General features: G+C 36.5%; 1 pseudogene; it reads right to left on the minus strand.

Annotated features, from left to right (window-relative positions):
- Positions 1-2,611: 2,611 nt before the first annotated feature.
- On the minus strand, positions 2,612-3,806 carry LOC118913226 (26S proteasome non-ATPase regulatory subunit 12-like; annotated as a pseudogene).
- Positions 3,807-15,371: the final 11,565 nt, after the last annotated feature.

Raw genomic sequence — 15,371 nt, forward strand, 5'->3', positions numbered from 1 at the left:
TGTCAGTATGTTTTACATGTGAATCCAATATAATATTTTATATTAGCTAGGTTTCAATAAAATAAATGAATAATATGACATAGGTAGTAACTCTTGGGCATCAGTTTTGCATTTTTTTTCCTGGATATGTCTCCCTAGTACAACAGATAAACAATAAATAAACAATGTGTTCTACATCAAACTAAAAACTTTGCACAGTGTAGGATACCATCAACTAAGTGAAAAGACAGCCTACTGAATATGAGGATTTATTTGCAAATTATATATGTGATAAGGGATAAACATACAAAACACACAAAGCACTTATACAACTCAACACCAAAAAGGAGACAATCCAACTAAATGGGGGTAGAATGTCTAAATAGGCATTTTCCAAAGATGTAAGGATGACCAACACACAGGAAAAAAACTCTATGTAACTAATCATCAGGAAATGGATATCAATAACTATTAGAACCACCTTATACCAGTCAAAGTGGGAATAACAAGTGTTGGTGAGTATGTGGAGAAAGAGAAACCTCATGAACTGTTGGTGAGAATATAAATTTGTGTGGTCACTAGAGGAAAGTGTAAGTAACTTCCTCAAAAACTGAAAATAAAAGTCCATATGATGCAGTAACTCCAATTATGAGTATTTACACAAAGAAAATGAAAACACAAGTTTGAAAGTATGTATCTACCCCTACATTTATTACATAATTCCATGCAATAGCCAATATATGGGGTACCAAACTCCTGTGCCCTTAAAAACATGTGTGTATCCCCTTTGGAAAATGTTCAGATCATTTGTGAATTTTCAAATCAGATTTTTTCTGTTGTTATAATTGGGCTCTTTGAACCTTTCATATATTTTGGATACTAAATCTTTATCAACTAAATCATTTGAGAATATCTTGCCCCATTTAGAAAGTTGTATTTTCATGTTGTTGATTGTGTAGTTACTGTCAATATAGAAAGGTGTTTTAGAACTACTGACTGTGTTTGCTTTTCTGTGCTTTCATCCCCGTGTCTAATTTATATAATGATTGAGGTTCTGTGGCCATTTATCCCCTTCAGCTTTTTACCCTCCCAGCCCAGCCCCTCCCCCATGGTGACAACCAGTCACTTCCCCATGTCTATGAGTTTACTGCAATTTGTGTTCATTTAATGGCTTTGTTTTTAGATCCACATGTAAGTGAAATCATATGGTAGTTTCACTTCTCTGCCTGGCATATTTCACTTAATATAGTGCCCTCAATGTTCATCCATGTTTTTCCAAGTGGCAGGACTTCTTTCATTTATGGCTGAATAACATTCCACTGTGCTTCACCACCAATTCTTCTTCATATATTCAACTACTGATAGACACTTTGGTTTCTTCCATATCTTAGAGATTGTGTTTTCTTTGGGTAAATGTCTAGATGTGGAATTACTGGTCACACAGTATTTCTATATTTGGTTTGTTTTTTTGAGGAGTTCCATACTGCTTTCCACCATGGCTGCATCCATTGACTTTCCCAGCAACGGTGCAGGAGGGTTCCTTTTCTCCACCTCTGTTAACACTTGTTATTTCTTCTCTTTTAGACAGTGGCCATTCTGACAGGTGTGAGGTGATATCTCAGTGGTTTTGATTTGCTTCTCTCTGATGATTAGCAATGTGGAGTATTGTTTCATGTGCCTGTTGGCCATGTGTATGTCTTTAGAAAAATGTCTATTCAGGTCCTCTGCTCATTTTTTAACTGGGTTATTCATGTTTGGTGTTCAATAATATGAGTTCATTATATATTTGGTAGTTAATCCCTCATCAGATAAATCATTCATGATATATTCTCTAATACCATAGGTTGCCCTTTTGTTCTGCTGATGATGTCCTTTTCTGTATGGAGCTCTTTAGCTTGATGTTGTCCCACTTGTTCATTTTTCTTTTCTTTCCCTTGCACAAGAAGGGTCAAAAAAATTAATTATTCATGCTCATATTCCAGATATTTTTGTCTGTTTTCTTCTGAGTGTTTCATATTTTCATGTCTAATATTTAGGTCCTTAATCCATTTTTAGTTTACTTTTGTGTGTGGTGTTAGGTATTAATCTAGTTTCATTATCTTGCATGTAGCTGTCCAGTTTTCCCAAGACAATTTACTGAAGACACTGTCTTATTTCCATTGTATATTCTTTATTTTTTATTTTTACAACATAATTTATTTTAGTTAAAAACACTTAAATCACCATACCACAAAATGTTCTGAAACACAGGTAACTATAGAACATAAATGTGCATATACTGCTTTGATTATTATAATGATGGGTGTTAGCTGAATGAAAATTTATCAAAGCTAAAAAGACATCATATGATAGAAAAATACTTTGGGTAAGTCATGACAAAATTTTTTCAGCACTCAAATAATAGAAATGTATTCTTGCACCAATTGCAAGTGCAGTTAATAATGAAATTAGAGAATTGAAATGTTGAAAGGGGCTTTAAACATACTCACTATCTCTTAAAAATTAGACCAAGTAGCTGAGAATACAAAAGAAACAAAAACAATCCCAACATATACACCACAACAGTCTTTTTTTAAACAATGTCTTACGATTTAATTATTTTCTAAAAGCTTTAAGGGTGCTGAGATCTTTATTATAGATTATGTATCAGCTCCTCTTTGGCTATGAGGTGTGTAGTTTTGTTCATTAGAGACATCAGTGAGTTCAGTTTCTGAGATCAGTCATTTAATAAATTATTTGGATCCTTGTTTCTCTGGAAGTTGATAATTCCTCCCAACCTATCTACTCTAGTGAAGATGGTCTTGTTAACTACTAGATTTGAGAGAAAACCCTCTGACACATCAACAGTTAGATCCAGGAGTTGAGTCATCCTCTTCATTGTTATCCTTGCATAATACTTGGCCCTTATTCTAATATTACGTTCAACAACTCTGTCCTTCAAATCTTTCCACCTTTTTTCACCTTCCTTTGTAGAACCAAAAACATCAGTTTCAGGATGCTCAAGAGAACCTTTTCTTAATTCCATTCCACAGTCTTCAACAACTGGAGACCAATGCATCAACTCCATTGTGGTGAAAAGCTTTAAAAGGTCCTTGTACTTAAGGATTTCTTCTAAACTTCTTGTCTCCACTTATTCGGTGAACCTAACCAGACTGCTCGTTGTCAAAAGGAGCCAAGATAACATAGAAGAAATACTTTTCAGAGCCTGTTGACACTTTTCACTTCCTGCCCTCTGCAAAGAGGATCATACATGTAGTGCTCACAAGTAGGCAAATAGGAGCCCTCAGGGTGATCCAGCTGAATCATTAAGTTATGGTATTTCAACTTTAATTTGTCTGTATTTTCCTCATGGAGAAACTTCGTGTTGATATTCTTTCTGATGATTTGGATACGAATGTAATCCTTCACAGCTGGGCAGAGCCTATTTTGCTGCAAAATAAACTCCACTCGCCTTTCCTTTCCTAGTGACCCGTCGGTTTCCACCTGTAACTCTTGTAAAATGGAGGCTGCCTCTTTCACATCACTATTTCGCTCTTTTATAGTTGCTAATGCTTTAGTCAGTCAGCACCCTCAATTATAGCATAAAATTTCCTTCTGTAGCTATTCATAGAGCATCAATTAATTGAATATTGATTGGAAGGTCTATAATTTCATCAACATAAGAACAGCACTGTTGAACCAGTTTGCAACAGCTTGTTTTAACAGACTCCATCTTTTTGACAAAAGTATATTTTAGTTCAGTAAATACCATTCTTTAGCTTCATGAAGCACAACTTCACTACTGCAGCTAAGATATGGGATGTGGACACCATGTAAGAAGCACAGTGGGTGTTTTTCCAGAGACAAGATTTCAATGACTTTCTGAGACCTCCCATTCTCTGCCAGCTTCCCTGCACATGGGCAGCCAGAATCACTGTGTGCCCAAGCCCACCTCTGCCATGATGATGTGCCCATCAGAGCACCACTGTCCCAGGCTGAGTGCCCCCAGGCATCCCCCTATGTCAGCCACACCGGAGCCCCACTGTATACTCCTGCCTCCTTTGTAACTGACCATGCATATATGGGCTCATGTCTGTGCTCTCTGCTCTGTTCCATTGATCTTAAGGTCTGTTCTCCTGCCAGTCTATACTCTTTTGATGACTGTGGCTTTGTAGTGTAGCTTAAAGTCAGGAAGCATGATACTCCAGCTTTTGATTTCTTTCTCAAGATTGTTTTGGTTTTTCGTGGTCTTTGTGAATCTTTATAATTTTGGATATTTGTTCAAAGTAATGGAAAAATGCTATTGGTATTATGATAGGGATTGCATTGAAATTGTAAATTGTTTGGAGAGGATGCCATTTGGACAATGTTGTTTCTTCTCATCCATGACCACAGAATAGATTTACCTGACCTATTTGTCTTCTTTGTCTGGTTCCTTTCAGTGCAAAATAAGGTGTTTTATTTGAAATTTTCCTTGTAAGTTGAAGTAGGCTTTTATTGCTATGAACTTTCTACTTATAAGTAGTTTTGCTGATTCTGATAGAATTTTTAATTTAATATTTCTGTTTTCATTTGCATCTATGTCTTTTTTTGCTCCTATGCTTTCTTTGATGAGTTTTTGGTTGTTCAGAAGCACATTGTTTAATTTCTACATTTTTGTGGTTTTCCCTTTTATTTATTTACTTCATTTTGGTTTTATATCAATGTGGGTGAGAATAAGATATTTATGAATTTATCTTCTTTAATTATTAAGAATTATTTTGAGGCTTAAATGTGATCTCCCCTGAGCACATTTGATGTTCACTTGATAAGAATCTTTATTTGTTGATTATGGATGGAATATTCTGTATGTATCTCTTTAGACCATCTGACAAAATGTGCTATCTAAAGCCATTGTTTTGGATTTTCTAAGCCAGTTGATATTCTGTTTGGATGATCTAGCGTTGATGTAAATGGAATATTAATGACCTAGTTAATAACTTTTTACTGTCAACTCCTGTTTCAGACTGTTAATATTCATTTTATATATTTAGGTTCCCCTTTATTTGGTTCATATATGTAAAGGTGTTGTATCATCTTGGAGGACTGATTCCTTTGTTATTATGTTAGGCTCTGTTTTGTTACACTGTTCTTTCTCCAGTTAATTTCTCTTCTATGATAATTGCTGCTTTATTTTCACTCCCATTTCCTGGAACATCTTTTTGTGTATCTGCATTTTAATTCTGTTTATCCTTATTTCTGAAATGAGTTTTCGTATGTTATGTACAGATGACTCTTTTTTTTTTGGTAAAAAAAAAATACCCAATTACATTTAAAGTAGTTGTGTATCCATATATATTATTGCCATTTGGTTAATTATTTTGTTTTTATTTTTGTAATTACTAATCTTTTCTTTCTCTATTCCCTTGTGCTTTTGTAATGTTTCATTATATTTAAGTTACTTTTTTATTCTCTTGTGTGTGATTACTGTAATATTCACTTTCACCATGAAGATCTCCTGTGACATACTATGTGTAACAGACTGTTTTGGTTGAGAGCAGCCTCAGTTTCAATACAATACATAATTCTACATTTTCACTTTCTCACGGATTTTGTTTTTGAGGTGATGTTTACATATTTTTATTTTATGCATCCCTTAATTATTGTAATTTTCATAGTGTACTACTACTTTTTCTTTTGATCTTTAATTTTAAAATTCGTATTTTGAAAGTTAATAACTATCATATATAACTCTTATATTTCTTTTGATTTTTTTTTTTAGATAATTATTTTTTATTGAAGGGTAGTTGACACACAGTATTACATTAGTTCCAGGTGTACAACACAGTGATTCAACATTTATATACATGATAATTCTAGGTACCAGCTATCACCATACCAAGTTGTTACAATATTTTGACTATATTCCTTATGCTATACATTACATCCCAGTTACTTATTTATTTTACAATTGGAAGTGTGTATATATATTCTTTTTTTTTGTGTGTGTGAGGGCATCTCTCATATTTATTGATCAAATGGTTGTTAACAACAATAAAATTCTGTATAGGGGGTTCAATGCTCAATGCACAATCATTAATCCACCCCAAGCCTAATTTTCATCAGTCTCCAATTTTCTGAAGCATAACGAACAAGTTCTTACATGAAGAACAAATTCTTACAAAGTGAATAAGGTACATGGTGAACATTATAAGGGCAGTCATCACAGAAGCTTTCGGTTTTGCTCATGCATTATGAACTATAAACAGTTCAAATATGAATACTCCTTTGATTTTTATACTTGATTTATATGTGGATACCACATTTCTCTCTTTATTATTATTATTTTTAATAAAATGCTGAAGTGGTAGGTAGATACAAGATAAAGGTAGAAAACATAGTTTAGTGTTGTAAGAGAGCAAATGTAGATGATCAGGTGTGTGCCTGTAGACTATGTGTTAATCCAAGCTAGACAAGGGCCATAAAACATCCATGTATGCAGAAGATTTCTCTCAGAACGGGGGGTGGGGGGATCTAAACCTCACCTCTGTTGATCACCCTTTTTCTCACCTGATGGTCCCTCTGAGACTGTGCCTGTCTTAGGTTGTTCCTCCTTGAGGAATCTTACCCGTCTCTGGCTAACCAGTCATCTTCCGGAGCCATACAGGGAAATGTTAAGTTGGTAAGTGAGAGAGAAGCCTTATTGTTTGAAAAGGTTAGCTTTTTACTTCTTTGCAAATTTATGCCCTGTGGCTTCTATGCCCAGAATTTGTCTTGAGGTGTCTTTACCACTTGGAAGAATTATGATACTTGGTAAATTCGTTATGAGGCACGAATTCTATTTAAGGGTTGTAGTTCGGAAGGAAGAAGAAAAGCTATAGAAAGAAATCTTGGGGAGATTGATTATTTCTTTGACATATCTTCTTGTAGAGTAATTTCAGAATGTATATGTTTTAAACTACTAATTAAATTGTGCACACACATTAACATAATAGGAGTACAGTTACGTAACCAAAGCATACCTGTAATTCCCAGCCATCTCCAGTGAAACCAAGAAAACCAGTTAGGCACCTTAGGCATTTCTGAATACTTATCTATGATATGGTGGATATTGTCCAACTGAACTTGAACAGTCTGAGAGAAATCAGACAAATTAAAACAGTCCATTCCTGGGGACTGTTCACATCCCATATGTTCTTTTACCAGTAAATAGTCCGTAGTTGTAAGATTTTGGAGAGCTAAAATTTGCAGATCTCCTAATTTTTGGTTGAGTTCCAACAGTATAGATCCAGTCAAATTTGTTGTTCTACTATATGCAAAGGCCAGCTTAGATATCTCCTTCCTCATTCCAATGGCAAGTCCAGGAACTGGTGGGATGAGTGCATCTACAGCTGTAGCAGAGCGTGGATCTTTGTTGGGGTTTATTGATGATCATCTTCTGTCATGAGTCTTCCTGAGAGTGCTGATGTTGGAAGTTCTTTTTCATATCATATCTTAGTTCATTTTCGGGGTAGCCAAATTAGGCTTTGATACTCTGTATAAACACAGACAGACCCTTTGCCTACACTTTTATATGCCCTTTATACCATTGTGTAGAACTCATTGGAGGTCACCACACAGGAATTGATTTTTTTTTTTATCATTAATCTACACTTAAATGATGAATATTTTTTTCACTAGGCTCTCCCCTATACTAGGTACCCCCTTTATACCCCTTTACAGTCACTGTCCATCAGCATAGCAAAATGTTGTAGAATCACTACTTGTCTTCTCTGTGTTATACAGCCTTCCCCTTTCTCCCACCCACCCATGCATGCTAATCTTAATACCGCCCTTTTTCTCCCCTCCCCTTATCCCTCCCTACCCACCCAGCCTCCCCAGTCCCTTTGCCTTTGCTACCTGTTAGTCCATTCTTTAGTTCTATTATTCTGCTGCTGTTTTGTTCCTTCAGTTTTTCCTTTGTTCTTATACTCCATAGATGAGTGAAATCATTTGGTATTTCTCTTTCTCTGCTTGGCTTGTTTCTCTGAGCATAATACCCTCCAGCTCCATCCATGTTGCTGCAAATGGTTGGATTTGCCCTTTTCTTATGGCTGAGTAGTATTCCATTGTGTGTATGTACCACATCTTCTTTATCCATTCATCTATCGATGGACATTTAGGTTGCTTCCAATTCTTGGCTATTGTAAATAGTGCTGCAATAAACATAGGGGAGCACTGGTCTTTCTCATACTTGATTGCTGCATTCTTAGGGTAAATTCCTAGGAGTGCAATTCCTGGGTCAAATGGTAAGTCTGTTTTGAGCATTTTGATGTACCTCCATACTGCTTTCCACAATGGTTGAACTAATTTACATTCCCAACAGCAGTTTAGGAGGGTTCCCCTTTCTCCACAGCCTCGCCAACATGTGTTGTTGTTTGTCTTTTGGATGGCAGCCATCCTTACTGGTGTGAGGTGATACCTCATCGTAGTTTTAATTTGCATTTCTCTGATAATTAGCGATGTGGAGCATCTTTTCATGTGTCTGTTGGCCATCTGTATTTCTTTTTTGGAAATCCATCTGTTCAGTTCCTCTGCCCATTTTTTAATTGGGTTATTTGTTTTTTGTTTGTTGAGTCGTGTGAGCTCTTTATATATTCTGGACGTCAAGCTTTTATCAGATTTGTCATTTTCAAATATATTCTCCCATACTATAGGGTTCCTTTTTCCTTTTTGTTCTATTGATGGTGTCTTTTGCTGTACAGAAGCTTTTCAGCTTAATATAGTCCCACTTGTTCATTTTTGATGTTGTTTTCCTTGCCCGGGGAGATATGTTCAAGAAGAGGTCACTCATGTTTATGTCTAAGAGGTTTTTGCCTATGTTTTTTTCCAAGATTTTAATGTTTTCGTGACTTACATTCAGGTCTTTGATCCATTTTGAGTTTACTTTTGTATACGGGTTAGAAAATGGTCCAGTTTCCTTCCCCTACATGTAGCTGTCCACTTTGGCCAGCACCATCTGTTGAAGAGACTGTCATTTCGCTATTGTATGTCCATGGTTCCTTTATCAAATATTAATTGACCATATATGTCTGGGTGAATGTCTGGATTGTCTAGTCTGTTCCATTGGTCTGTGGCTCTGTTCTTGTGCCAGTACCAAATTGTCTTGATTACTATGGCTTTATAATAGAGCGTGAAGTTGTGGAGTGAGATCCCCCCTACTTTATTCTTCATTCTCAAGATTGCTTTGGCTATTCGGGGTCTTTGGTGGTTCCATATGAAATTTTGAATTGTTTGTTCCAGTTCGTTGAAGAATGTTACTGGTAATTTCATAGGGATTGCATCAAATCTGTATATTGCTTTGGGCAGGATGGCCATTTTGACGATATTAATTTTTCCTAGCCACAAGCATGGGATGCGTTTCCATCTGTTAGTGTCCCCTTTAATATCTTTTAAGAGTGACTTGTAGATTTCAGAGTATAAGTCTTTCACTTCTTTGGTTAGGTTTATACCTAGGTATTTTATTTTTTTTGATGCAATTGTGAATGGAGTTGTTTTCCTGATTTCTCTTTCTGTTGGTTCATTGTTAGTGTATAGGAAAGCCACAGATTTCTGTGTGTTGATTTTGTATCCTGCAACTTTGCTGTATTCCGATATCAGTTCTAGTAGTTTTGGGGTGGAGTCTTTAGGGTTTTTTATGTACAGTATCATGTCATCTGCAAATAGTGACAGTTTAACTTCTTCTTTACCAATCTGGATTCCTTGTATTTTTTTGTTTTCTCTGTTTGCTGTGGCTAGGACATCCAGTACTATGTTAAATAACAGTGGGGAGAGTGGGCATCCCTGTCTAGTTCCCAAACTCAGAAGAAAAGCTTTCAGCTTCTCGCTGTTCGATATAATGTTGGCTGAGGGTTTATCATAGATGGTCTTTATTATGTTGATGTACTTGCCCTCTATTCCCATTTTGCTGAGAGTTTTTATCATGAATGGATGTTGAACTATGTGAAATACTTTTTCAGCATCTATGGAGATGATCATGTGGTTTTTGTCTTTCTTTTTGTTGATGTGTTGGATGATGTTGATGGACTTTTGAATGTTGTGCCATCCTTGCATCCCTGGGATGAATCCCACTTGGTCATGGTGTACTATCCTTTTGATGTATTTTTGAATTCGGTTTGCTAATATTTTGTTGAGTATTTTTGCATCTACGTTCATGTGGGATATTGTTCTGCAGTTTTCTTTTTTGGTGGGGTCTTTGCCTGGTTTTGGTATTAGTGTGATGTTAGCTTCATAGAATGAGTTTGGGAGTATGCCGTCCTCTTCTATTTTTCAGAAAACTTTAAGGAGAATGGGTATTATGTCTTCCCTGTATGTCTGATAAAATTCCAAGGTAAATCCATCTGTCCTGGGGGTTTTGTTCTTTAGTAGTTTTTTGATTACCACTTCAATTTCGTTGCTCGTAATTGATCTGTTTAGATTTTCTGTTTCTTTCTGGGTCAGTCTTGGAAGGTTGTATTTTTCTAGGAAGTTGTCCATTTCTCCTAGGTTTTCCAGCTTGTTAGCATATAGGTTTTCATAGTATTCTCTAATAATTCTTTGTATTTCTGTGGGATCCGTCATGATTTTTCCTTTCTCGTTTCTGATACTGTTGACTTGTGTTGACTGTCTTTTCCTCTTAATAAGTCTTGCTAGAGGCTTATCTATTTTGTTTATTTTCTCGAAGAAGCAGCTCTTGGTTTCATTGATTTTTGCTATTGTTTTATTCTTCTCAATTTTATTTATTTCTTCTCTGATCTTTATTATTACCCTCCTTCTGCTGACCTTAGGCCTCAATTGTTCTTCTTTTTCCAATTTTAATAATTGTGACATTAGACCATTCATTTGGGATTGTTCTTCCTTTTTTAAATACGCTTTGTTTGCTATAAACTTTCCTCTTAAAACTGCTTTTGCTGTGTCCCACAGAAGTTGGGGCTTAGTTTTGTTGTTGTCGTTTGTTTCCATATATTGCTTGATCTCCATTTTGATTTAGTCTTTGATCCATTGATAATTTAGGAGCATGTTGTTAAGCCTCCTTGTATTTGTAAGCCTTTTTACTTTCTTTGTAGAGTTTATTTCCAGTTTTATGCCTTTGTGGTCTGAAAAGTTGGTCGGTAAGATTTCAATCTTTTGGAATTTACTGAGGCTCTTTTTGTGGCCTAGTATGTGGTCTATTCTGGAGAATGTTCCATGTGCACTTGAGAAGAATGTGTATCCTGTTGCTTTTGGATGTAGAGTTCTGTAGATGTCTATTAGGTCCATCTGTTCTAGTGTGTTGTTCCGTGCCTCTGTGTCCTTACTTATTTTCTGTCTGGTGGATCTGTCCTTTGGAGTGAGTGGTGTGTTGAAGTCTCCTAGAATGAATGCATTGCATTCTATTTCCTCCTTTAGTTCTATTAATATTTGTTTCAGGTATGTTGGTGCTCCTGTATTGGGTGCATATATATTTATGATGGTTATATCCTCTTGATGGACTTAGCCCTTTTTCATTATGTAATGTCCTTCTTTGTCTTTTGTTACTTTCTTTATTTTGAAGTCTGTTTTGTCTGATACCAGAATTGCAACACCTGCTTTCTTCTCTCTGTTGTTTGCTTGAAATATCTTTTTCCATCCCTTGACTTTAAGTCTGTGCGCATCTTTGGGTTTGAGGTGAGTCTCTTGTAAGCAGCATATGGATGGATCTTGCTTTTTTATCCATTCTATTACTCTGTGTCTTTTGATTGGTGCATTCAGTCCATTTACATTTAGGGTGTTTATTGAAAGGTATGAACTTATTGCCATTGCAGGCTTTAAGTTTGTGGTTACCAAAGGTTCAGGGTTAGCTTATTTAATATCTTACTGTCTAACTTAACTCGCTTGTTAAGCTATTATAAACGCTGTCTGATGATTCTTTATTTCTCTCCCTTCTTATTCCTCCTCCTCCCTTCTTCATATGTTGGGTGTTTTGTTGTGTGCTCTTTTTAGGAGTGCTCCCATCTAGAGCAGTCTCTGTAGGATGCCCTGAAGAGGTGGTTTGTGGGAGGCAAATTCCCTCAACTTTTGCTTGTCTGGGAATTGTTTAATCCCTCCTTCATATTTAAATGTTATTCATGCTGGATACCGTAGTCTTGGTCCAAGGCCCTTCTGTTTCATTGCATTAAGTATATCATGCCATTCTCTTCTGGCCTGTAGGGTTTCTGTTGAGAAGTCTGATGATAGCCGGATGGGTTTTCCTTTGTAGGCAACCTTTTTTTTCTCTCTGGCTGTCTTTAATACTTTGTCCTTGTCTTTGATCTTTGCCATTTTAATTATTACGTGTCTTGGTGTTGCCCTCCTTGGATCCTTTGTCATGGGAGTTCTGTGTACGTCTGTGGTCTGAGAGGTCATTTCTTCCCCTAATTTGGGGAAGTTTTCGGCAATTATTTCTTCAAAGACACTTTCTATCCCTTTCTCTCTCTCTACTTCTTCTGGTATTCCTATAATTCGTATATTGTTCCTTTCGATTTGGCAATCAGCTCTCTTAAAATTCCTTTATTCCTGGAGATACTTTTATCTCTCTCTGCATCAGCTTCTCTGTGTTCCTGTTCTCTGTTTTCTAGTCCATTAAAGGTCTCTTGCATCTTCTCCATTCTGTTTTGAAGTCCTTCCAGAGCTTGTTTTATTTCTGTATTCTCCTTCCTTAGTTCTTGCATATTTCTCTGCAAGTCCATTAGCATGGTTATGACTTTTGTTTTGAATTCTTTTTCAGGAAGACTGGCTAAATCTATCTCCCCAGGTTCCTTCTCAGGGGAAGATGTAGCAGATGCCAAAGCTGTCTGGGTTAGTCTTGTCTGGATCATATTTTTTTGCCTTTTCATGTTGACAGGTGCTATTGACTGTTAGCTGGGAGGGCCAAACTTTTCACTTGCTACTGGCCTTTCTTTACTGGGACAACTGCAACCCCTAGTGGCTTGTGTTGTGTAATTGCGTGTAGGCTGGGTCTTTGTGTCTTGTCTGGCCGAAGTGTAGGAATTTTCGTTTCTGTGGGCGTTTTGCCTTAGGTTGTTTCTCTGTTTTCGCAGCGCCTGGAGGTGTAATGGACGGGGGTGGGGGGGGCTGTTTGGCTGTTTACCTCCATGAGGGGTCTCAGAGATGTTGCCCAGGGGGTTAGTGCACCCGGTTTTCCCTGTAATTTCCAGCCACTGGGCTGTGACTTGTGCTGTTTCCATCTAGCTGTTAAATCCCTGTCTCTTTAAGACTTTCAAAAAGCACTGGCTTTTCTTTGTCCCAGGGGCATCAGCTTCGGCAACTGCTCAGAGGTCTCTCTGCCCTGTTTCCCTAGTTTCCAGCCCTCCTCGCATGCACTGTGTCTGTGCTCTGGTGCGGGTGGCTGGGGCTGAGTGTTTAGCAGTCCTGGGCACCCTCTCCCTCCCGCCAGGAGCTGGGGGAAGGTGTGCTCATGTCCCGCTGGGCCGGGGATTGTATCTTACCCCTTTCACCAGGCTCTCGGCTCTCACGCATGTGGATGTAGTCAGGCTGTTGTCCTGTGTCTTCTGGTCTCTCTTTTAAGATTAGTTGTATTTGTTGTATTTTCAAAAATATATATGTTTTTTGGGAGGAGATTCCCACTGTCCTACTCATGCCGCCATGTTGCCTCTGCCCCCTTCTTTTGCTTTTTATATAAATTTTCAGTGATGAATTTGCTTTCACATGTTTTCTTGTCATTAAATAGTGCCATTTCATTTCAGCTTATAGAAGTTCCTTTCATGGTTCTTGTAATAAGTCTTGTTTAGTTAATCTGGTGAGAAACCCTTTAGGTTTTGCTTACTGGAAACTTTTCTTCTCTCCATGTGCTCTGAGTGACGGCCATGCTGGGTGGAGCACAGTCAGCTGGGGGACTTCTCCTGTCATACTTTGAATGTGCCATCCTGCTGCTTCAAGTGCTGAGAAATTTTTACTGAAAAGTCTGCTGATAGCCTTATGGTGCTTCCTTTATATGTAGTAAGTTGTTTGTTTCTTGCTACTTCTAAGAACCTCTCTTTAATTTTTACTTTTTCACAGTTTAATAAGAGTGTGACTTTGTGTGGGGATCTTGGTGTTGTCTTATTTGGATGAGTAGTTGGGTGAGTAACTTGGGTAAGTTCCACTGTTTTTTGTCTTCCAGATGACTGATCTGTTCTTCTGTTTCATCCAGCCTCCCTCTGAAACCTTCATTTATTATTCATTTCAATTATAATATTCCTCACTTCCATGAACTGTTTGGTTCTTGCAGGTATTTTCTATCTGTTTTTAAAATTCTCAATATTTTCGTCTATTATTTTCCTGAGTTCAGTGGACATATTTATGATCATTACTCTGAACTTCTTGTCATGTAGATTACTTACTATAGGGAGTCACCAAGCATGGCAATATCATAACCCCAGTTTTTGAAAATAAGTTCTCTATTACTCACTCTGACATATTCAACTAGTAAGTGAGTTGTGGAAAGGCAAACTCAATTTTTGTTTCAGCAAAAGTGAAAACACTTATTAAAGTGTCTGTCACTTCACTGAGGCACTTTTCTTCATTAGCATTCCCCTTGCTTGGTGTATGTGTGATGAGGTACTTGAAGTCTACCAAAATTGAATCTTATCAGTTTTTCCAATATGTTCATTGTTTAAAGACATTTACAACATCATCCTTTTAGAACAATTCATCTTCAGGTTGGAAGGACATTTATACTGGATATAAGTTCTAAGTTAATTTTTTTATTCAATGTTTTCAATATGTTGCTTAAATTTGTCCTGGTTTGCATCATTTCCTATGATGTGTCTTTTATTACTAGTTATATACTTTGTCTATATGATGAATCTTTTTCATCAGTGATTATATGTTTATTAATTATGATATATCTTTTTGCTTCAGAATGCTTCTTGTGCTTGAATTTTTGTTGTTGCTTGCAATAGTGAATTCATCATTTTTGTCAAACATGGAAATTATTTCTCCATTATTTCATCAAATCATTTTTATGTCCACCTATTTTTTCTGTATTTGACATAATAACTACATATATGAAATATTTTAAATATTCTCACATTGGATAGTTGTTTTTTTCCCTGTATTTGTGTTCTCCACATCATTTTGGATAGTCTTACTTATTATGCCTTAATATTTACTATTATTTCATTTAGAAATGCCCTGGATATTTTTTCAATCCAGTGTATTTTTCATCTCACATGTAATAATTGCATCACTAGTTGGCCAACTTTTTCTTTGTATATTTACCATGTCCCTTACATGATCAAAACTTTCACTACCTTCTTGAATCTATGGAATGCACCTGTAATAACTATATAACACATTATTGAGAGATGGTCATATACACACAAGTCACTCACTTAAAAGTGCATAAGTTTGATTTTAATGCATTCATAATTTGTAACAATGCATACTTGTAACAATTTCTTTAGTTAATTAGAGCA

Source organism: Manis pentadactyla, chromosome 13 (assembly GCF_030020395.1).
Source record: "Manis pentadactyla isolate mManPen7 chromosome 13, mManPen7.hap1, whole genome shotgun sequence".
In the NCBI taxonomy this organism is placed as follows: Eukaryota; Metazoa; Chordata; class Mammalia; order Pholidota; family Manidae; genus Manis; species Manis pentadactyla.